This window comes from Ictalurus punctatus, chromosome 21 (assembly GCF_001660625.3).
Source record: "Ictalurus punctatus breed USDA103 chromosome 21, Coco_2.0, whole genome shotgun sequence".
Lineage (NCBI taxonomy): Eukaryota > Metazoa > Chordata > Actinopteri > Siluriformes > Ictaluridae > Ictalurus > Ictalurus punctatus.
Window position 1 is genome coordinate 604,977 of NC_030436.2, and position 22,524 is coordinate 627,500.

Sequence of the window (22,524 nt, forward strand, 5' to 3'; positions counted from 1 at the left end):
CACCTAGATGAACACTTTCCAGTTGGGTGTGTGACTGTACGTCATTCCCTTCAAATTCTATTGAGCTTTAAATAATGGTATATTTTGTGTATGGGCCCATTCAGTAATAAAATACATGACAAAATTTCATATGATTTAATAGTTTATTTTGTTCAATATCAAAAATCTAAGAGGTGTTTCTCATACCTGACACCTAGTTGAACACTTTACAGTTAGTTATATGACTGTAAGTCATTCCCTTCAAATGCTATTGAAGTTAGAAACGTATATAACAATGTAACTTTAGAGACGGTCCCTTAATTTCCGCATATCTGCGAATATTGAACGTCCAACATCAAACCAACTTTATTCCAGTCCGGAGGTCATGTGTACGCGCGCGCTCTCTCGCCCGCTGTTGCTCCGTGCGCGCGCTAGTAAACGGAGGTTATTTGCAGCAGGACCAGCTGTTTCAGCTTCTCACCTGTTGCCATAGCGACACTAATTACGTCACGAGCCGAGCTCAGGTGGCGGCGCGCGCCGATTTCAGCCTTATTTGAATCCCAAAGCCGTCTCGGGCTTTTTTTCCGCCAGCAGACGCGTTTACCGGCGCGCGCGACTCGTCTTAAATCCCCGATCACAGCACACCTCACCTTTCACTCCAGTTCTATCCCAGCGGCGTCACGTGCGTGAAAATGATTACTGGAAATAACCGGATTTAATTTCCCACGCTACAGATTTCACACATAGTGATTTACTCTGTTTGTGTTTATATATATATATATATATATATATATATATATATATATATATATATATATATATATATATATATATATATATATGTCTACACCTACACACACACACACACACACACACACACACATATATATAATATATATATATATATATATATATATATATATATATATATATATATATATATATATATATATAGATAGATAGATAGATAGATAGATAGATAGATAGATAGATATAGAAATATAAAAGCTCTGTGTCACACTGCATCGTCACATATTCTCGACACACTGCCTCAACACACATTCTCTACATACATTATTTTTTAATCAATTAACTGAATGTGAGTGTGTGTGTGTGTGTGTGTGTGTGTGTTGTGTTGAGTGTAATATTAGATGTAATGCTGTGGAACGTGGGTGAAAGTCGGTTCCTGTTCTGTTGTTGTAGCGGCTACAGGCGGTTGTTCGGTTGTTCTGGAGGTTTCCGGAGGTGACGAAGGCGGTTAGCGCAGGATTGACGTCTGTTTGTGTTTTTCAGATTGATGAGCCTGTTGAAATCCAGAAGAGCCCTCAGTATCCAGGAGATTGCAGCTTTGGCCAGATCATCACTCAACGGTGAAGATTCATTACATCACACTTTATTTATACATAATTTATTATAAAACACACATTCATTAAGTCAATTTAGATTTACTGCTGTTTCTCTCTCTCTCTCTCTCTCTCTCTCTCTCTCTCTCACACACACACACACACACACACACACACTCACACTGGGATATAAAATGGTTTCTATTAATATAAATCTTAAAAGTTGTGTACTGGACTTCCTCCTTATCTTCCTTCTCTGCCTCCTCCTCTTCCTCGTTTGCCTGGTTGCTTTCACATGTCCGATTGCAGTAAATTGTTTGTAGGTTCAGGGTGACCCAAGGTAAAAACACACACACACACACACACACACACACACACACACACACACACACACACACACACACGCACACACACACACACACAGAAGCACTGAGTGTGAACCTGAAGACTCAGACAGACAGACAGAAAGCTCACATAGACAGACAGACAGACAGACAGGCAGACAGAAAGCTCATACAGGCAAACAGACAGACAGACAGAAAGCTCACATAGTGAGACAGACAGACAGACAGAAAGCTCACACAGTCAGACAGACTAAATTCTAAATCATGGACTCCCTTCCACACAGACAGCAATACACAATAACTTTATAAAATTCTAATTCTAATTCTAAATTTGTGATATTCTTACCAGTCAGTGGTAAGGCTGCTGGTAAAGGTCTTTCAGTCTGCACAATAAAAGGCAAACCGCCTTCACATCAATATAGATTTCAGGGTGAAACTTTTCCACGGGCATCCTTCAGTTTGCGTGTTGTCCAGAAATGCTGAGAACACTCGCGAAGCCCACCCAGGAGACGGGTGCTAACTCAGACTTCAGACTCGCCCTCTGAAGGTAAAAAGTTTTATTACAGAAAGATGGTTAATACAGGATAGAATAAAGCAGGATAGAATAATGAGAAGTGCTTGTGCTGAACCACTACTATATATATGAAACGCAGAGTATGACACACTTCTGTGTACTGATAAGAAGCAGTTTGAGGCCATTCAAACAGGCTTTGTTTTAAGATCTTTGAAGATGTGCAGACGAACCTTGAACAGAACATGTATGTGACTCTGTAAGCAGATAAACATTCTGTACTGATCTCAGTGATGTGACATGGCCTTCTTAGGTGTTATCCTCAGATGAACATGAACAAAATTATTACAAAGTAAAAATGAATAATTTCCCTCACTACATATGTACATATATAAATATATCTAATTTGATCTAGTTTCTAGATTTTATATCTAATTCTTAGTCTTTTGTTTCTGTAGTTTATTTAGCTTCTAGAATCTGTGTTTTCTAATTTCTAGATCCTGTATATACTTTTTAAAATCAAATTTCTAGATTTTGTATCTAATTTCCTAGTCTCTAGATTCTGTATCTAGTGTTTATCCAGTTTCTAGATTCTGTAATTTATTTATATTCTAGATACTATATCCAATGTTGTCTAGTTTTTAGGTACTAGATCTAATTTTATAGTTTCTACATTTATTTCTAAATTTTTGAACTTCCTACATTGTAAAACTAATTTCTAGATCCTGTATTTTGTCTAGTTTCTAGATACTAGAATTAATCTAGATTATTTTATTTCTAGTTTCTACATCCAATTTATTTGACTTCCAATTTCTGATTGTAGTTTTTAGGTAGTTGTATGATTTGTTTTTCTATATCAGTTTAATCAAGTTTCTGCATCTGTTTTTAGTTTCTGTCTTGTTTCTATTTTCTCTAGTGTCATGTCTTAAAATAACAATTTGAATATTAGTATCTCTAATTAGCATCTAAGTATCTGTTTGTTGGTGTTAAATTCTCCATTTAGTATTCAGACCAAACAAATTTTTTTCCCCTTATCTGGTGCACTAGATGTTTAAACTATGAGTAATTTGGGATTGACCCAAACTGCGGTGACTTCACTGTCATGTGACCGAAATCATGTGTTATTTTAAACACGGGTATGTTTCCCTGAATCAGTGTCTATGAAAAAACAAATACATTTATGTATAAAAATATTTTAGCATCCAATCAAACACATTACTGCATTTAAAGCGTTTGTGTGTTGTGTCCAGTTTGGCAGGCAGGTTCGAGAGCCCCCTCATGCAGAACCACGAGAAAATGAATAAACCGCCTCAGCCTATCACAGGACCGCCCTCCGTCACTCACCCCGCCCCCTCACCAGGATTGACATCGGTGAGAACCAATCACACTACAGGCTTAAATTGGGTTAAAGTAGGTGGTTTTGAAAGACAGTTTGCTGCTGATGCTAAATAATTTATAATTTGCTAATTCTGATCATCATAATAAACACATAATAATAATAATTAGAGCTGCAACAGCTAATCGATAATAATCGATTATGAAAATCGTTGTCAGTGAATCTCATTATGGATTAGTCGGTGTGCGCGCGGCCGGGGTGTGTTTACTCATTACGTTACTTCTGAATACTTTACGATAGATTTTCCTCATTCTTGCACACGACTGACTTTTGACCCTTGACCTCTCCATAGGCTGTTTATCCCCCCGGTCAGCATGCCTCTGTTGTTTTTGCCACTCCACCTCCACCAATGAAGTCTGCTCCACAACCCAGAGAGGTATTAATATTAGTTTTATTGTGTGTGTGTGTGTGTGTGTGAGAGAGAGAGAGAGAGAGTGAGAGAGATATGTTATTTTATGTGACTTTTTTCCCCTCTCTGCTTAATTGAAAGATAAACTCTTAGTTGAATTTGTTGAATGGAAGAGTTATGATAATTAGTTTGTAATCAATTAAATACAGTTCAAAGACTTTTTTAAATGAATTATTACTAATTATATATAACAATTTATGAAACATTCCCTATTTGTTTGCATTATTTATATGTATGTTTTTATTATTATTATTATTTTATTTGTTTGTTATATAATCTAAAAGTAATTTGTCTTTTATTTTAAGTAGTCTGTTTTATTGTCTTAAATTGTCTGTTAGGCATTTTTGTCGTTTGTTTTATTTATTTTCTATTTTGATATCTTGAGATTTATTGGGTGTAAAATTCTCAGTATGAGGAACATATGATATAAGTGGAAAAAAAGTCTGTTTTTTTTTTTTTTTTAAAAAGTGTGTGTATATATATATATGTGTGTGTGTGTGTGTGTGTGTGTGTGTGTGTGTGTGTATATATATATATATATATATATATATATATATATATATATATATATATCACACACTAAGAGCCATTTATACTTAGACTTTTAAGCAGGATAATGTTTTGCTACTGTTTTTGTTGTTTAACTCTGATTTTACGAGGGTGAGTGAAATGAAAACCTTAATTACTTTATTTTGCGTTGTTTAACGCAAAAACATGCCACACAATTGTCAATTTCAATTTAATTCTAATTTGAACTAATTTAATTTGTTCGAGTCGCAGTAACACGGGTGACAAACTAAAAGCCTTTAATATGATTCGCCACGCGCACACACACGTGCGTACATGATATTCAGCTTTGGTGTTGTGATTGTAGCTAAGCTAACTGTCTGCTCTAACTTCTGCTTCATGTCTTTGAGGGAGACGTCAAGTTAGCACGTCAGCTAGTCCTCGTTCCAGTAATGATCAAAAGTTTATGCGCCCCGGTCGACTTTCTCTCATCAAAATGGGGGGGGGGGGGGGGGGGGTCAAAGAGACGGACACATCGTCAACGATTTCTGTTTATTAGAGACGGAGCAATACCAATTTTTAATTTCTGATGCTGAAACCCTGGGTGTCAGTTTTCCGATTTTGAAACAATAATAATAACGTATAAATATGCTAGAGCCCTAATGAAAGAATTCAAGTCTCTGTGTGTGTGTGTGTGTGTGTGTGTGTGTGTGTGTGTGTGTAAACATTTCCAGTTCTGAAACATCTAATTCCAGGCTTCGCTGTTTGTTCTAGGATCCGATATCTGCTATGTTATCTCCGCTATCCGATCTGCTATCTTTCCTTTTATCGTCCCGGTACTGGGTGTACTGGGCATCGATTTGGTGCCATCTCTAACTTCTTTCGTAAATTGTTAAAACAAAAACAATCTCAAAGGAAGAACAGGAGGAATAAGACTTTTATTAAATCAATGAAACGTTGATAACGTGTTAAATTGTTTTAATTAGTTAACTGATACAGTTGATTAATTAACAAAGTTAACCATACAACAGACTCTGTCATTATTATTCTTGGGGATTTTAACAAAGCAAATCTCTCAGGTGAACTGCCCAAACAAACTAGATACAGGATTGTTCTGGATCATTGCTACACAACAGTAAAGGATTCATATCGCTCTGTCCCTAGAGCAACTTTGGGACTCTCCGGTCACTGTCTGGTTTTTCTTCTGAAAACCTACAGAAAGAAATTAAAATCAGCCCAGCCTGTAGGGAGGACTGTAAAGAGATGGACCAGAGAAGCAGAGCTGGAACTACCAGCCTGCTTCAAGTCTTTAAGCCTGTTTTTAAAAAAAAAAAAAAAAAAAAAAAGCTCAGGCAGCTTCGTCGGATGCTTAGAGGGGTGGAGATGAAGTCTTTTATGATCATGCCAGGAACATGCTGAGTAAGGATATCAGAGTAGCTAAAAGAAGATACACTGAAGCCGGACAGCTAGCTACCCGCATCAGTGTGGAGTGGCATGAGACAACTTACGAGCTACAGGACTCCTACCTCCAACCCAACCCAACAACTGGCCGACGACCTGAATGTCTTCTGTTGTAGATCTGAAAGGCCCAATCTCACACCCAACACCTGCTCCGAGCTTCACTTCACACAAACACCAGCACTTCCTGATACTCAACCTGCACTTAAGACCTGTGGAGAAGAGGTGTACCATGTCTTTTGGAAACGAATGACTAGGAAAGCTTCAGGCCCAGATGGCGTTTCACCCGCGTGTCTCGGATCCTGTGCTTACCAGCTGGCCTCCATCTTCACACGGGTCGTCAATAGATCACTGGAGCAGTGTGAAGTCCCATACTGCGTCAGACACCCAGTCATCACTCCTGTCCCAAAGAAACCAAAAATCACAGGATTTAATGACTACAGACCTGTCGCCCTGACATCTGTAGTCATGAAGTCATCTGAGAGACTGGTGTTGACTCACCTCGAGGACATCACTGAACCCTTTCTAGATCCCCTTCACAGGTCAGTGGAGGATGCAGTTAACATAGGATTGCATCATATCCTGTAACATCTAGACAGACTAGTGATCCTTTTTGTGGACTTCAGTTCAGCATTCAGCACCATCATCCCAGCTAGACTCCAGACCAAACTACAGCAGCTGTCTATTCCTACATCTATCTGTCGGTGGATTACCAGCTTTGTGACAGACAGGTAGCAGCTTGTGAGTCTGGGGAAGTTCACTTCCTGCACCTGTACAACCAGCACTGGTGTGCCCCCCAGCAATGTCCTCTCCCCACTACTCTTCTCATTATACACCAATGACTGCATCACCAATCACCCTCCTGAAGTTAGCAGATGACGCCATGGTCATCGGCCTTATCCGAGATGACGATGAGTCTGCATTCAGAATGGAGATTAAATAGCTGTCTGAACACTCTCAAAACGGTGGAGATGTTTGTGGACTTTAGGAGAAACACCCCAATACTGACCCCCCCCCCACACACACACACACCCCGCCCCAATTCTAAACAGCACTGTGGCAACAGTTGAGTTGTTTAGGTTCCTGTGCATTACCATCTCACAGGACCTGTAGTGCGAGACCCATGTTGTTGGCTCACTTGTGAAAAAGGCCCAGCACTTTCTTCACCAGTTGAGGAAGTTCACAATTTGGAATTGTGGTTGTATTTATCCAACACATCCAAACTCTTCTGCCATTACATTACACTTGCTTGCACTGTATATAACAGTTTGTATTAGATTTCTTATGTATTCTATATATACTTTATTTTCTATTCAGTTAAATTAAAAAATTAAATATTTATTTATTTATTTATTTTGTTTTGTTGTGCACTGGAAGCTCCTGTCACCAAGACAAATTCCTTCCACCTGTAAATGTACTTGGCACTAAAGGTTATTTGAATCGGAATAGTCTTTAATCTGGTTTGTAAGCGAAATGGTGTGTGTGTCTGTGTGTGTGTGTGTTCGTTCGTTCTCGTGTAAATCCTCTCGTTCGCTTCCGAGTTGTTACGAGGACGTCTTTTGTCCATTGCTGGACCGTAGTCTTTCCTCGGTTTCTACTCCCTGTCTTGACCTTTTGACCTCTCTCTCTCTCTCTCTCCCTCTCCCTCCTCTGTGGTCCTCCAGCTTGCACCAGGGCCTCGTGCTTTACATCAACAGGTACTAACATGTTTAAGTCTCATGCACACACACACACATTTCTCAGATATGACTTGTTGGTGATACCACGTTTTGGGGGGAGGCCAGTTTTATTGTTAACGTTTAGGATGATTTTTGTTTACGGATCTTGACCCAGACGCCGGTCCTGCGGTCGCTCTTCATCTTAATTAGCTGATAAATATCCGGCCCTGATCCAATTACACTTCTCATTAATTGTTAATTGGTGTTTTTTATTGTTGGGATAATGTTGGGTATTGAATTGTGCACTTTGCATTGCTAATTTGAATCCTTTTGATCTCTCATATCAAGTAGGAATTTTGTGGGATAGTAATTTTATATATTTGAAAATGCTGAAGTTAAACGTCTGTAAAAGCTACTATTTTTGTTTTTTGATTTAAATGGCTCTTTTTACATTTTGTGTAAGAACTGATTCGGCACTTATTTACAGGGTTTTTTTTTTCTTTTTACTTTTTATTTATTTATTTTTACTGTAGTCATAGGATGTTTTTGCACTTTTATTTAAAAAAAAAAAAATTTTAAACTTACTGTTTTGCTAAAAAAAAAAATTGTGGTTTTAAAAAGTAACAATTTTAGCTTGAAAGAGTGACTGTAGGACGACTCTTCATCTGCTCTTTGAAATGGTCTTCCCAGATGAAAGGACAGATGTTAGAATTCCGCTCCCTGTTTATAATTTTTTTTTCCATTTATTTATTTTTTAAAATCAGAAATGAAGAATTTAAAGTAAATTTGCATAGATCTCAAATTAAAGTGTTGATTTATTGTGCAAATTCCAAAAACATGTTAGTTGTGTATAGATTTGAGGCTTTTTTTTGTTTTTGTTTATTTAAATGCACATTTGCTTGATTCGCCGCTCTCTGATTAACCACTGCTCCGCGTTGTCCTTCTTTCTCTCGCTCTCTCGCTCTGCTCTGTCTTCTGCAGTGTGGTTTACGGTTGAAGGGTGGATTCAGGTCAGGTAAAAGACAAACAAACAAACAAACAAACAAAAAACCCAAAACAACAAAAAATTATTTTCTGCTTCCTCTTCTTCCTTTCCTTTTTGCTTTTCCTCCTCTCGTGGTAAACGACGCTCCGGACACTTGCTGTGGCGGTTTTTGTGCATGCAGTAGAACTAGCACGTCTTTACAGAAGCCCAGAACTGCAAGTTATTTAAAAAATAAAAAACATTAAGTGCTTCATTGTAATTTTGTCTTGTGTTCATTAATGCTAGTCTAAAATTAATGCAAAGAATTTAATGTTATTTGAGTGAATCTGGGATGTTAAACGAGTCAAAATACATTTTTCTTGCACTTCAGGGCTTCTGTATGTGATAAAAGTCGAGGGTATTTATTTATTTATATTCAGGGTTACAAGAATTTAAGTGAAGTCCAGTGTTTCTTGATAAAATTTTTCTTGAATGTTAGATAATCAATAAATTCCAGCTTTACAATAAGCTGGATGATACGGCAGCATTTGTTATTGTTCTGCATGGTTTTAAAAAAATATATTTTTTTAATTTCATTTTTTTAATACAATTTCTTTTGACTTTTCTGTAGTCTTGTGGCCACCTTGTTAGATAAAAAAATTAAATACCATGATGTCAGTATTGTTTTTGCACATATGTAGATCTCAACAGAAAGTTTCTCAAATATTATTAATCTTTCTTGTATTTCTGAATTTCTTTAAAACCCAAATCCCTTTTTTCCTGCTACATTTTCGTATTTCTGTTAAAAACAGAATTTTCTTGAAGGTTCATGTCAAAAATTAAGGAACAATGCCTTTTAAAATGGCATGTTTAGAGACGGTTTCTCTTTTTTTATTATTTTTTACCCCCCCCCCCCCCCCCCCATTATATGTAAGACCTGAAAGTTCATCGCATTAAAAGAGCTGTAAAGACTAACCCCCACATATCTATCTATCTATCTATCTCTCTCTCTCTCTCTCTCTCTCTCTCTCTCTCTCTCTCTCTGCAGTCGTATTACCCTCGGGGCGGTTTGCAAAGTAACACCCCACGGGTGGCAACTAGTAACGTGCCACGCCCCGTCCCTCCCCCTCCCGTCTACCCCTCGTCCTCGCAGATGATTATGATCCAGCAACAACAGCTCCAGTTCCAGCCCAACTCTCAGGGCCACACCTACTTCATCCAGTCTGGACAGGTAGGACACGCCTCCATGTAATACACCTTTATGACCTGAGTCCTCATGGTCCACTTTGGCGACATCTCTAGTTAACGGCGGTGAAACCTGTATCTTTGTGTTTCCATGTCACAGTACCACGCACTGTACGTTCACCAGACGCTGCAGTATTCGGTGGCCAGTGCGCCCACAGGCTTTTACCACGGAATCAACCCGGACTACAGCTCCACGTATGGTAAGAAGCTCTTCAATGCTGTTGAACTCCACCCCTGTCCTTCGTTCCTCTCATCTCAACCGGACTACCAGCACCGCCCTGCACTCTTCTCTTCTTTTTTTTTTTTTTCTTTTTTTTTTTGTGCATATTTTATTTTTTGTCTTGTCTGACTGTCGCAGGTTCTCCAGTCACTGGTTGTGCTGTTGAAATATTTTTAATATCCTGTAATTCATGTTCTACTCTGTCTTCTATTCTCTCTCACCTTTCCGCTTTGGACGGAGTTCAGAGGCCGCTCTGTTGGGAGAGGCGCGGTTCGAGAGAACAGCCGTCTCTCTCATCACGACGTTCCTCTCACCTCCCACCACTACTCCAGTGAGTGTGGAACATGATGCAGGGCTGTATGTATGTATGGATGGATGGATGGATGGATGGATGGATGGATGGATACCAAATCCTAAACTAGTAGAAAAATCATATTCTGGCCACACTCACTCGCTGTCTGACTCCCATCAGACACATGAGGCTGATTTTTAAATATATAATTCCATTATTATTATTATTTTTTTCTTCAATGATTTACTCCCGAAAACCCTAATATTCAGCAAATTCAGTGAGAGTGCTATATTTGGGCATTTTAAAGAAGGTGTTTAAAAAAAAATTAGGATAATACAGGTATAATTTTAAATTCACTCTTGTACGTGTTGCTTTGCCTCATGAGTTTGGAGTCATAGCTGTTCTTCTTTATTATAATTGTTATTATTATTCTTTTTGTTTTGTTTTTGGGTTTTTTTTTTTGTTTTTTGTTTGATCCCCGTAGCCAGTTGAACTGGCATCGTTACTGAGCGATCTGACAGCACTGTCGAGTTCTGGATTGTGACTGGTCAGAAGGTGTTGGTTTAATTGTCTATAACAGCAGCTCTGACTGTAGCGCAGGTTTATATTAATTCGCTTGTTCTGATACACCATCGTTTCCATGGTAACGGCTCATTCATAGGGACTTGTGTCACTGATGATGAACAGATTTTTAAAAACTCGTCGATGCGAAGGAGTCTCCAGTGTCGGAGGTAAAGCTGTAACTAAGTTATTTCTGACATTTTCTTTGGTTTCGGAGGTCCAGTGAGGGAACGAGTGTTTATAGCTGCTGTAACGTAAGTGATATAATTATTACGAGTTATTTTGACTAAATCGAGTTTAATTGCATGTGGTTGATGCAGGTGGAACCCAACTTCTTTTTTTTTATTATTATTAAAATCCCCCGCCCCCAACTGATTTTGAAATGCGAATGAGCAGCTGTGCTTTGTGGACTTGGATTGAATCTGGATGTGTATAAATTATGTTGTATTTATTTAGTATTGGGGGACTTAATGGAGGGGAAAAATAAAACAAAAATGTCATATTTGGGTTGGGTTTTCTTTGTGTGCTTTTCTTTCTCCTCTCTTTTCCAGCTGGAGCGTATTATCCCGCTCAAGCTCACTACCAACCCTCAGTGCCCGCCGCGCCTGTTATGATCAACCCCACTCAGCAGCAACAGGCTCCACCCCCTCAGCAGCTAGCCCTGTCCCAGCAGCACAAAAGGGAGTGCAAACCGGTAATGAATTTAAACGCGTAATATTCTAAACACTTCGTTTGTACAAAAAGGCAGTTCAAAGTGCTTTAAAAGGGAAAAATTAAAGAGAAGATGTCAGACTTGAATATTTAAAGAAGTAAAGAAAATAAGGAAACAAAACACTTTAGTATGGATGTAAAATTAAACAGAAGTGCAAAAAATGTTTTATTTACTTTTAATCTACGTCATGAAATTTTCTTGAAGTTTTGTTGTAATATTCATCAAGTTAGATTTATTTATTATTTATTTTAAATCTTGTCTCTGAACGCTTCATGCTTTAAGTCCAGTGTTGGGATCCTGGATTCCTTTTTTTATTTTTTTTATTTATTTATTTTTGGATTACTTTTATATTATATTATATAATATAATTAAATGCTAAATGTTCTACAGATTAGAATACGAGACCCTAATCAGGGAGGACGTGACATCACGGAAGAGTTCATGTCTGGAGGAAAGACCACGTCTACACCCACACCTCCTCACGTAAGAGTAGTTTTTAATATAAATGTTTGGATTCTGTAGTGCACTTCCCGCGGTGCTTTGGTGAGTTAGTTTTGTGCTTGAAAATGTAGATCTTCAAGTTTGTGTTAACCTGGGAAGTCGTAGAAGAGAAGTAATTCTCGTTTCTCTCCTCCCCTTCTCTCCTCCCCTTCTCTTGTCAGTCTGTAGGCGCTGAAGTCAGCGGTTTTGTCCAGACGAACGGTGAAAGCGTGACTCCTGCAGCTGCTGCTCCGGTGGTCCGACTCGGTAAACACGCCTTTAACGCTTTTAAATAAAATATACTGCTCTTATTACATTATTCCTCTGACATCAAACCTTTATAAAAAATTGCTTTAATCCAGCTTCTCTAATCCAGACTTTCTCCTCGTGTGTGTTGTTTAGATGATCACGTGAAGTCCTCGAGCCCTGCGTCTCCTGCGTCGACTCCTCCACCTCGTTCAGACCCTTCCCCTGAGCCTAAATCTGTCCCGATCGTGCTCGCTCCTCCGGCGGTCCCTGTGCCTCCGGAACAAAGCGAAGACACTGTTTCAGAACCCTCTCCGTCCTCGTCTCCCACTCCTACAGCGCTCCCTGCGGAGCCAACAAGTGACGCCGTTGATGCCCCTGTGCCTCCTGAAACCACGGCCCAAAAGTTGGAGGAGGAAGAGGAGGAGCCTAACATCGCCCCCGCGAAACAGCCGTGTGCTCACGTCGAGAACACAGAGCTAGAAAAGGAGACGGATCCACACGCCGAAATGCCGCTCCCTGAGTCCGCCTCTAACGCGCCGCCTGCGGAGGAGGACGCGCTCACTGCTGTAGCAGCAGCCAACAGGGAGACGGAATCTGCCGAGTCCACACCCACCCCAGCACCCACAGCCACACCTGTTTCTGAGGAGGAGATCGTCCCTGTGGACAACGGCCTGCCTCAGGAACCCGAAGAGCTGCAAGGTGAGGAACTCGAGGCGGAACCGGAGCCGGTCGCTGAACTTGAACCAGAATCTGAACCCGAGGCGGCTGAGGTTCAGGAAGTCGATGCAAAAACACCTGCTTCTGCAGCAGAGGAGGAAGAGGAGGGGGGGGTGGAGGAAGAATCCGCTCCTGCTGAGGAGACAACTATGCAAGGTGACCCAACGTTTCTCCTCCAGCGTGTTTACAACAAAAAAAACCCACTAAAATAATTCAATATTATTTCTTTTATTGCTATTTTTATTTGATTTGTATTTTTTATTTATAAAGCGTCTTTACACTGAAGGGGACTTTTTTATATTTAACTAGTAACATTTATGAACCAGAACTGCAAATGACTGTATAACAGGAACTGTCTGAACACTCGTTCCTTTGTGTTCTCAGCTGTTCTGTCTGTGCCGAAGAAGAAGAAGAAGAAGAAGAAGAAGAAGAAGAAGAAGAAGAAGAAGAAAAGCGATCTGAATAATAAAGTGGTCGGAGACGTGTTGGATGCCTATAAAGAGGTCTGTGTGATTTGGCTTCACTCCTCATCTTCGTGTTGTTTAAAAATATTTAAATATATATAATTATTACACCGATTGTAGAAATGACCTCCCGGTGTACTAGATCCCAGCCACGTCCCTTAAAAAATGATTTATTTATTTATTTATTTATTTATTTTTCAGCCGGAGGAGAAGGATCTCACTCCCGAGCCGGCTCCCGTCGAAGTCCCACCCTCCGAGCCTCGTCCCGCTGCCTCTCCCTCCCCTGAGGAGACGGATGAGACATGGGAGGAAAAAGAGGACAAACTGGACACGGAGAACGTCAAGCCTGAGGCGGAGAAACCCGTGGAACAGAAATATCAGTATAAAGAGGGTGAGGCTGGAATTATTTGCGATTGAGAATGCTTTCATAGATGTTTTAAGTGAAGCGTTTAGCCGGTTTTTATGTGTTCGATCTTTCAGCTTCATTGGAATTATTTTTTTATTTTATTTTATAAATAAAATACAAACTTCCTGTTTTTAGAGCACTGGAAGCTCATTAATCCGGAGGAGAAGAAGCGGTATGATCGGGAATTCCTGCTGCGCTTCCAGTTCATCAGTGTCAGCATGCACAAACCCGAGGGCCTTCCCCACATCAGTGACGTAGTCCTGGACAAGGTAGACAAGACTGTTAGTGCTCTGTCGGAGCGCGTTATGCAATTGCTGTTTTGTTTTGTTTATTTTTCCTGTTGTTTCTTCAATTGCATCCTATTTTCCCCCGTTACAGTCCTCCTAATCTTTTTATTTATTTTTCTTTTGCTCCTCAGGCTAATAAAACGCCTCTGCGGCCATTGGATCCGAGCCGTCCGATGAATTGCGGGCCTGATTTCACGCCTTCCTTCGCTAATCTGGGCAGAGCGCCCCCTGGAAGAGGACGAGGACCTGTAAGTCTCACAAAAGGAATTTTTAAACACCAGTTAGTATTATTAACTCTCAGATCCACAGGAGTTTAATATCGCAGTTAAGAGAAGCCGTGCAGATGTGTTCATTCTTTTTAGTTATGGAGATTCTTTGTACGATAACGCATCGGGGAAAGCTTGAATTTATTTGCTGCGGTGCTTAAAACCGAAGAGCTTTGACTTGTCTCTTCTCGTGTTAATTTGCTCATTTTAAATGGTTTTATTGATTTTTATTTTAATCAAAAGCCACATGGTTTAATTTTGTCCTCTCAGCAGGGTCAGCGTAAAGAGCCACGCAAGATCATCACCAGCATGTCTTTGAACGACGATGTGCAGCTGAACAAGGCCGAGAAAGCCTGGAAGCCGTGGGTGAAGAAGTCACGCGGCGACGAGGACGACCCCAAAACCAACAAGACCCAGGAGCTTTTCCGGAGCGTGCGTAGCGTCCTGAACAAACTGACACCGCAGATGTTCCAGCAGCTCATGAAGAAGGTCACCGATCTGAACATTGACACCGAGGAGAGACTCAATGGTGTCATCGACCTCATATTCGAAAAAGCCATTTCTGAACCCAACTTCTCCGCCGCTTACACCAACATGTGCCGCTGCCTTATTGGGGTGAGTCGCCACACTCGGACACTCCGACTCTGTTTCGTTAACATTTATGTAATATTTTACGCATAAGCGCTGCTAATTTCTTCTTATTCTTGAAAATCAAACCGTCAACCTTTCAGTCAGGAAGTTAGAAATGAAGGAATGTAATATACCAGCGTCTAACCTTAAAACCAAATCAAATGAATGTTAAAATCAAATCTGAAAATGGAAATTCTCCTGGAATAATTTTAGAATTTCTATCATACATTAAATGGAAAGATTCTATATAAATTTTTTTTTTTTTTTTTTAGATACATGTATATTGATAAAAAATTTTTTTAAAAAAAGTTAAATTATAGTAAACAATGAATATAGCCATTGCTGCTGATGTGGTATAAAATAAACAAATCTCCTAGAAAATTCTACCTATGAGACCTATAGGGATGTCGCCATAAAACCTTTATATCGGTTATTGATCTGTACTTTATTTTCTCAGTGTGCCTTTTGGTTTAAAATTCCATTTAAAATGGCTGCTTTGCATTTGCTAACTGTTCCACATTGCTGTTTAATTTTGCCTGGTGTAATAGCGTTGATAGACCACAGGGGGGTCTAACATCCCTGAGATATAATTAATCTCTATCAGGTTTCTGAAACGTTATAGAGCTCCATCTAGTGGTTGTTCCTGATATGACACCATCTATTTGTTTTAATAGTGTACATTAACGCATGCGCTGTAGATTTTATGATCGCTGCAGCCGCCAGGATTTATATTTAGAAAATTACAGATAAAAGTACAGGGAATTTTCAAGATTATTTCTGCATGATAAAGGCAGCGATCCCACATCTGGTCAGCAGGTGGTGGAGGAGTTACTCTCTCATTTGTCTTTCGGCGATTCTTGTTAGGTTTGGGACATGTCCATGATGGACTCGAGACAGACATGAGCGTTAAACAATTCTAGAGATTAATCTTTATGAAGCACATAATCGTGTGTTTTTTTTTCCCATCCAGCTGAATGTGCCCACCACGGACAAACCGGGAACCACTGTGACTTTCCGCAAACTGCTGCTGAATCGCTGCCAGAAAGAGTTTGGAAAGGACAAGGACGATGACGAGATCTTCGAGCAGAAGGAGCTGGACGCTGCCACTGAGGTGCTGCTCGCGCGCTCTCTCTCTGTCTCTCTCTCTCTCTCTCACACACACTCACTCACACACACACACACGTCCGACACGTTCTTCACGCAGCTCATTAGAAGCTGTTTTATTACCCGACGGCACGTTTAAGAGAGAAAATAAATCCCGTGTAAGAATCGCTTTAAATTACTTCAGTCTGATTTCTCTGGTTTGATCTGATATTTCTCTCCAATGACGGTTTTGTATATCATGACCATTTGGTCATTTTGAATTTCTTTATGCTAACAAGAGACTGACTAGCCATTAAAGTTAAACCTGGGTTATCTGGCTATGGAAAATGCGCAGTCGAAAAGAAGCTGCGATCCGCCACCCCCGCTGTGTTTAATATATTAAATGGTGGTGTGTAACCGAGCGGCGATGTTTTCCCTGCAGGGGGAGGTTCGCCAGCGGTTGAATGATGAGCTGGTGGAAGCGAAGGACCAAGCTCGCCGCCGTTCCCTCGGCAACATCAAGTTCATCGGAGAGCTGTTCAAGCTGAAGATGCTGACGGAGCCGATCATGCATGACTGCATCGTCAAGTTGCTGAAGAACCACGATGAGGAGAGTCTCGAGTGTCTCTGCAGCCTCCTGTCCACCATCGGCAAGGACCTGGACTTCGAGAAGGTCAAGGTAACACACGCGCGCGCACACACACGCGCACATACATACACACGCGCACACACACACACACGCTGGCTCAACGTTCTTCAGTCATGTTAAGTGTTGAAGTTCTTGCACATATTTAAGCCTTATGACTTCCGCAGTGTGTTAATGAAGTGTGTGTGTGTGTGTGTGTGTGTGTGTGTGTGTGTGTGTGTGTGTGTGTGTGTATGTGTGTGTGCGTGTGAGTCGTAGCCCCGAATGGACCAGTACTTCCACCAAATGGAGAAAATAATAAAGGAGAGGAAAACCTCGTCGAGGATCCGCTTCATGCTGCAGGACGTGTTGGACCTGAGAAGGGTGAACAATTTTATTTTCTTCATTTAACCTTGTCTACAGGTTTCTCTTTCGTATTAACTCTGAATTTATATAAGATTTATTTATTTTTCTGTTTGGTTTTCACAATATTCTCTCTTTCCCCAAATTTCTCCCTCTGGGGATTAATAAAATGTTATCTTATCTTTTTCCTGTACAGTAAGATTTTCTAAGCTGCTTTCACACAGTCTACCCCCCCCCCCTTTTTTTCTTTTTTTCTTTAAGCAGGTAGAAGTGTTTACACTTGTGAAAGTGATTTAAATAAATAATCAGCACACAGGGCAGCACTGTTTCTGTAACAAAAACACTTTTCGAGCGTGAAAGCAGCCATATTTATTGATTTATTTATTTGATCTGGTGGTTTTTTGCTTTTTCTCATCATTGTATTATTTTGTTCTCTCTTTAATCTACTTTTTCTTTTCTTTTCTTTTCTTTCCTCCCTTAAGTTTTCCTAAAATGTTAGGGCCTTCCTGTGTGTCCTGTTATCATATAGACCCTTATTTCTATACAACATGCCATATGAAAGTGTATCTATTAAATAAATTAAGCGTGTGAATTATATATTTTAAAGAACTAAGAAGTAGATACAGCACCAATTCCGTATCGGTTCCGATCCGAGTTTTAAACCTGGAACTGTAAATAGAGCTATTTGTAATATTTAGGATTTAGTTTTATTTGTACGTGTGTGTGTTGTGGGGTGGGGTATTTAAACGTATCAGTGTTAAGGACAGTGGCGTTGTTGTTAATGTGTGAGCTCGGGGGGGTCGTTCTGAGCCGTAAGAATGGAAGTGTGTAAGTCTTGTCCTCGTTCCTGCTGTCCTGCCTCTGATCCTTGTCTTTTCCGTGTGTACAGAGCAACTGGGTTCCTCGGCGAGGTGAGCTGTGCCCTAAAACCATCGACCAGATCCATAAAGAGGCAGAACTAGAGGAACACCGGGAGCAGATTAAAGTGCAGCAGCGGCTTCTGTCCAAGAAAGAGCCGAGTCGAGGAAGAGGAGGCAGAATGAATCAGCCTCAGGACGAGGGCTGGAACACGGTTCCGATCAGCACCAAGAACCGGCCCATCGTCACGTCCTGCCTCAACAAGATCACCAAGGTACTGAGCGCCCGAGCACTAACAAACGAACGATCTCAATCACAACAATCTTTTTTTTTGTTGAGATTTTAAAGCTGAGCCCTGATTGCGTGTCAGAGATGTTCAGTCACGCCGGTTGTGAGAAGTTAATGTACATTAATGACCCGTGTTTAACGTTAACTAGCTGCTACTGTAGCTCTTTACCCGCAGTTTGTTTAGGGTCGGGGCATGAGTGTTCTAGACAGCGTTTTATTGGACAGGTTTTCCAAGACATTAGTAACCGTAAAAGAATATCTCTTCAATATTGTTTTGTGTGTGAGATGATTAACACCACTAGGGGGTCCATATGACATGAAGTTACATTTTACTAATAAATATTTTTGCATGTAAAAACCTGTCATTAAAACGATTAATATTCCAGTATTTTATTGTAATCTGTTTATTCCCAAAGTCTGGTGCTTTGGATTTCAACAGTCAGCTTCTTGCCCCTGGAGGAAAGGGATCATGGGGCAGTTGGGGTAAAGGGAGCAGTGGTGGGTCTGGAGCCAAAACCAGCACTGAACAAGGTACAACTACTATTATATCTTGCTTTTGATGTTTTGAATTAATCTTGATTATTTTTCTCCTCGCTAACCCGAGTGCTTTACTTTTTCAGCACGTTTAGCGCTTCCCTTACAGCAGCGCTCTAATCAATCCATCCATCCATCCATCCATCCATCCATCCATCCATCCATTTATTTATTTATTTATTTATTTATTTATTTATTGCGTAATGTATATAAAAAATATACATGAAATAAACACGAGGGAGACCTAGTATGAGTAATATGTAATCTTACTGAGAATTCACTGGGCTGGTGGACTGTATGAACAGATGTTCACCTAAGACAGACACACACACACACACACACAGAGGCCTGGTGTGTATGCAGAAAACAGAAATTAATCTGTTTCATATTCTGTTTTCTGCATAGATTCTTAATAAGATTACATATTACTCATACTAGGTCTCCCTCGTGTTTTTCATGTATATTTTAAATACAACAGTAACCTTTACGATATAACGTTCCTCGGTCCACAGAACCTCATGTCTTGTTTATTTTATGCTTTTTCCTTTTAAAGATGCAGGACGGCTGGCTACGAGCACCCTGAACCGCTTCTCAGCTCTTCAGCAGTCAGGACCTTCATCCACGTCCTCCTCATCCTCACTGGACCCTGGGCGCCGAGCTCCTCAAAGGCGAGCCTGCAGAAATGTCTCCGGGCCACTGATTAATTAAACCCTGATGGAGCCGAGGAGCAATGAGTTGCATTTAATGTTATATTTACAGTTTCTAGCTTCTGTTTTTGTTGCTGACGTCAACAGTTTGTTCTTTTCTGATGTACGGGAGCAGCTCGAGTCGAGACTGCAGTGAGCGAGACCGGGACCGCTTTAATCGCTTGGACCGACGGGACGGTCGTGAGGACCAAGACCGAGGGCTGGACAGGACGCGTGTCCCCGTCATTAAACGCAGCTTCAGCAGGGAGAGTGAGGACCGGTCTCGAGCCGGAGACGTGCGCCGTGTCTCCAGTATGACGGACGAGAGAGAACGCAGGAGCCGAGACCGGACTGCCAGCCAAGAGACCGCAGGTATGATCTTTATTATTATTATTATTATTATTATTATTATTATTAGTATTATTATTATTATTATGAAGGGTAATCTCGATAAAGTTTATTAAAAAAAGGAACTTCTTTTATAGTTATAAATATTTTAGTTATAGAAATTCTGTAGAATATTTATATTAAAAATTAGATTTTAATTCATTTTTAAAACATTATGAAAAGGTAGATTTTAGTAAATTTATTAAACATAATTTTTTTTTTAGTTGCTCTTTATCATTAGTTATTATAAATTAGTGTTATAATAAATAAAAATTGGATGGGGATGTTATAAATTATAAGTGATATTTATAGTTACATGGCAGTTCATAAGTACGCGTCGGTGTGAAATAATAAGTACTTTTAAGCATGCAAAAGTTTTTGTTTGTGTTTTAAAAAAATATATATATATAATATAGTATAGTATAGTATAGTATAGTGTGTATATATGTTGCGTTATATCGTGTGTATTAGTGAAGCTTGAAATGGCTCTGGTGCCGACGCCCGCTCCGAGTAAACCCACCCTGAACGAGGAGGAGCTGGAGAAGAAATCCACTGCCATCATCGAGGAGTACCTGCACATCAACGACCTGAAGGTTTCACAACCTCAATTCTATACAGCACTCGCTTTAAACAGACAAGTTATAACTCCTCTCCGTCTCTCTCTCTCTTTCTCTCTCTCCCTCCCCCCCATTGTAGGCTGCAGTGGAGTGTGTACAGGAGCTGAACAGCCCGTCCGTGCTCTTCGTGTTCGTGCGTAAAACCGTGGGGTTGACGCTCGAGCGCCGCACTGTCGACCGAGAGCACTTGGGCCTTCTGCTGCACAAACTGATCAGCGCCGCCATTTTACCTCCTGAGCAGTACTACAGAGGGTGGGTGATTTCTCAAACGTTAATTATTACTCATAGGAGTGGACGATGTAACGATATCTCACGATATATCCGTTTGCTAAGGAGCTACGCTGGTGAAACTGTAGCGTCGCGTTTAAAATCTTTTTGTTTTTGTAGGCGTTAATTACCGATTTAACTGCTGCCCCCAGTTAGAGTTTGCGATTATGTTTTGAAGTTATAAACAAATCTATTAGACTTCCGTCCTACAGAAGCGTAGACCCCGCTCTGATGATATCAGATTTGTGTCACATGTCCAGGCCAATGATGATCGCTGATGGGATTCAGGAACTGTGTATTAATCCCACCTCCTTAAGGCTCATTAAATTACATGAGTGTTTACAGACGAGTGCAGAAAGTAAAAAGTATCTTTAAAAGTATACGTGTACCCGTTTTATTCCATACAGATCCTTATTTAAAGGTGATACTGAAGTGATTTATTTTTAGGTATCTCAATCGTACAGGTTTGCATATGGACTATCGTGTGTGTGTGTGTGTGTGTGTGTGTCACCCTTCAGGATTCGGGAGATTCTGGAGGAGGCCGATGAACTGGCCACCGACATTCCGCTCATCTGGCCTTACCTGGCGGAAATCATCGCCCCCATGCTGCAGCATGGAGAAATCCCCATGGGGCCGCTCTTTAGGTGAGCTGCTTACTTGTAGCGGTAAAATCGTAACTTCACGTACTCACCTGCGTATCCTGTGTACGTCTGGAGGATTAAAAGAGGCATTCACTGGACTGCACATCAGACCTGAAACCTCTGTCCAAATGTACATCTGATTTCAAGTCGCAAACAATCATCAAAGCTTTCTGCGGCCGTCTCGAGTCAAAAAACCCCCTTCACCCTGCATTCACTCAGTATTTACTAATGTAGAACATCCAGAAGACTGGAACTCAAAACTGTGTGTGTGTGTGTGTGTGTGTGTAGAGAGATGGCGAAGCCGTTGCTGCCGATAGGAAAAGCTGCTGTGCTGCTGGTTCACATCCTCAACCTGCTCTGTAAAGGACTGGTATGTCTGTCTGTCTCTCTCTCTCTCTCTGTCTGTCTCTCTCTCTCTCTGTCTGTCTGTCTCTCTCTCTGTCTGTCTGTCTCTCTCTGTCTGTCTGTCTGTCTGTCTCTCTCTCTCTCTCTCTCTGTCTGTCTGTCTGTCTGTCTGTCTCTCAATATCTCTCTCTCTCTCTCCCTCTGTCTCTCTCTCTCCGTCTGTCTGTCTCTCTCTCTCTCTCTCTCTCTCCGTCTGTCTGTCTGTCTCTCTCTCTCTCTCTGTCTGTCGGTCTCTCAATCTCTCTCACTCTGTCTCTCTCTCTCTCTCTCTGTCTGTGTCTCTCTCTCTCTCTCTCTCTGTCTGTCTTTCTCTGTCTGTCTCTCAATATCTCTCTCTCTCTGTCTGTCTCTCAATCTCTCTCTCTCTCTCTCTGTCTCTCTCTCTCTGTGTCTGTCTGTCTCTCTCTCTCCATCTGTCTGTCTCTCTCTCTGTCTGTGTCTCTCTCTCTCTCTCTCTCTCTCTCTCTCTGTGTCTCTGTCTGTTTGTCTCTCTCTGTGTCTCTCTCTGTCTGTGTCTCTCTGTCTGTCTCTCTCTCTGTGTGTGTGTGTCTCTCATCCAAACTGATCAGAAATGATATCTGAACAATACTGGACTGATACAAACGGAATATTCTGTGCATTATTTATGATTTGGAGTGAAATAACACGTGACCTCTGTCTCAGTGCTATAAA

The 22,524-nt window shown here is 40.6% G+C and overlaps 1 non-coding gene and 1 pseudogene across 1 annotated transcript; both read left to right on the plus strand.

Annotated features, from left to right (window-relative positions):
• Nucleotides 1-2,026: 2,026 nt before the first annotated feature.
• LOC108280982 (eukaryotic translation initiation factor 4 gamma 1-like) overlaps nucleotides 2,027-22,524 on the plus strand; it is a 22,640-nt pseudogene continuing 2,142 nt past the window's right edge.
• On the plus strand, nucleotides 21,030-21,105 carry LOC124626141 (small nucleolar RNA SNORD66). The gene has a single exon (XR_006980791.1). It is a non-coding gene; the product is annotated as a small nucleolar RNA SNORD66 (small nucleolar RNA).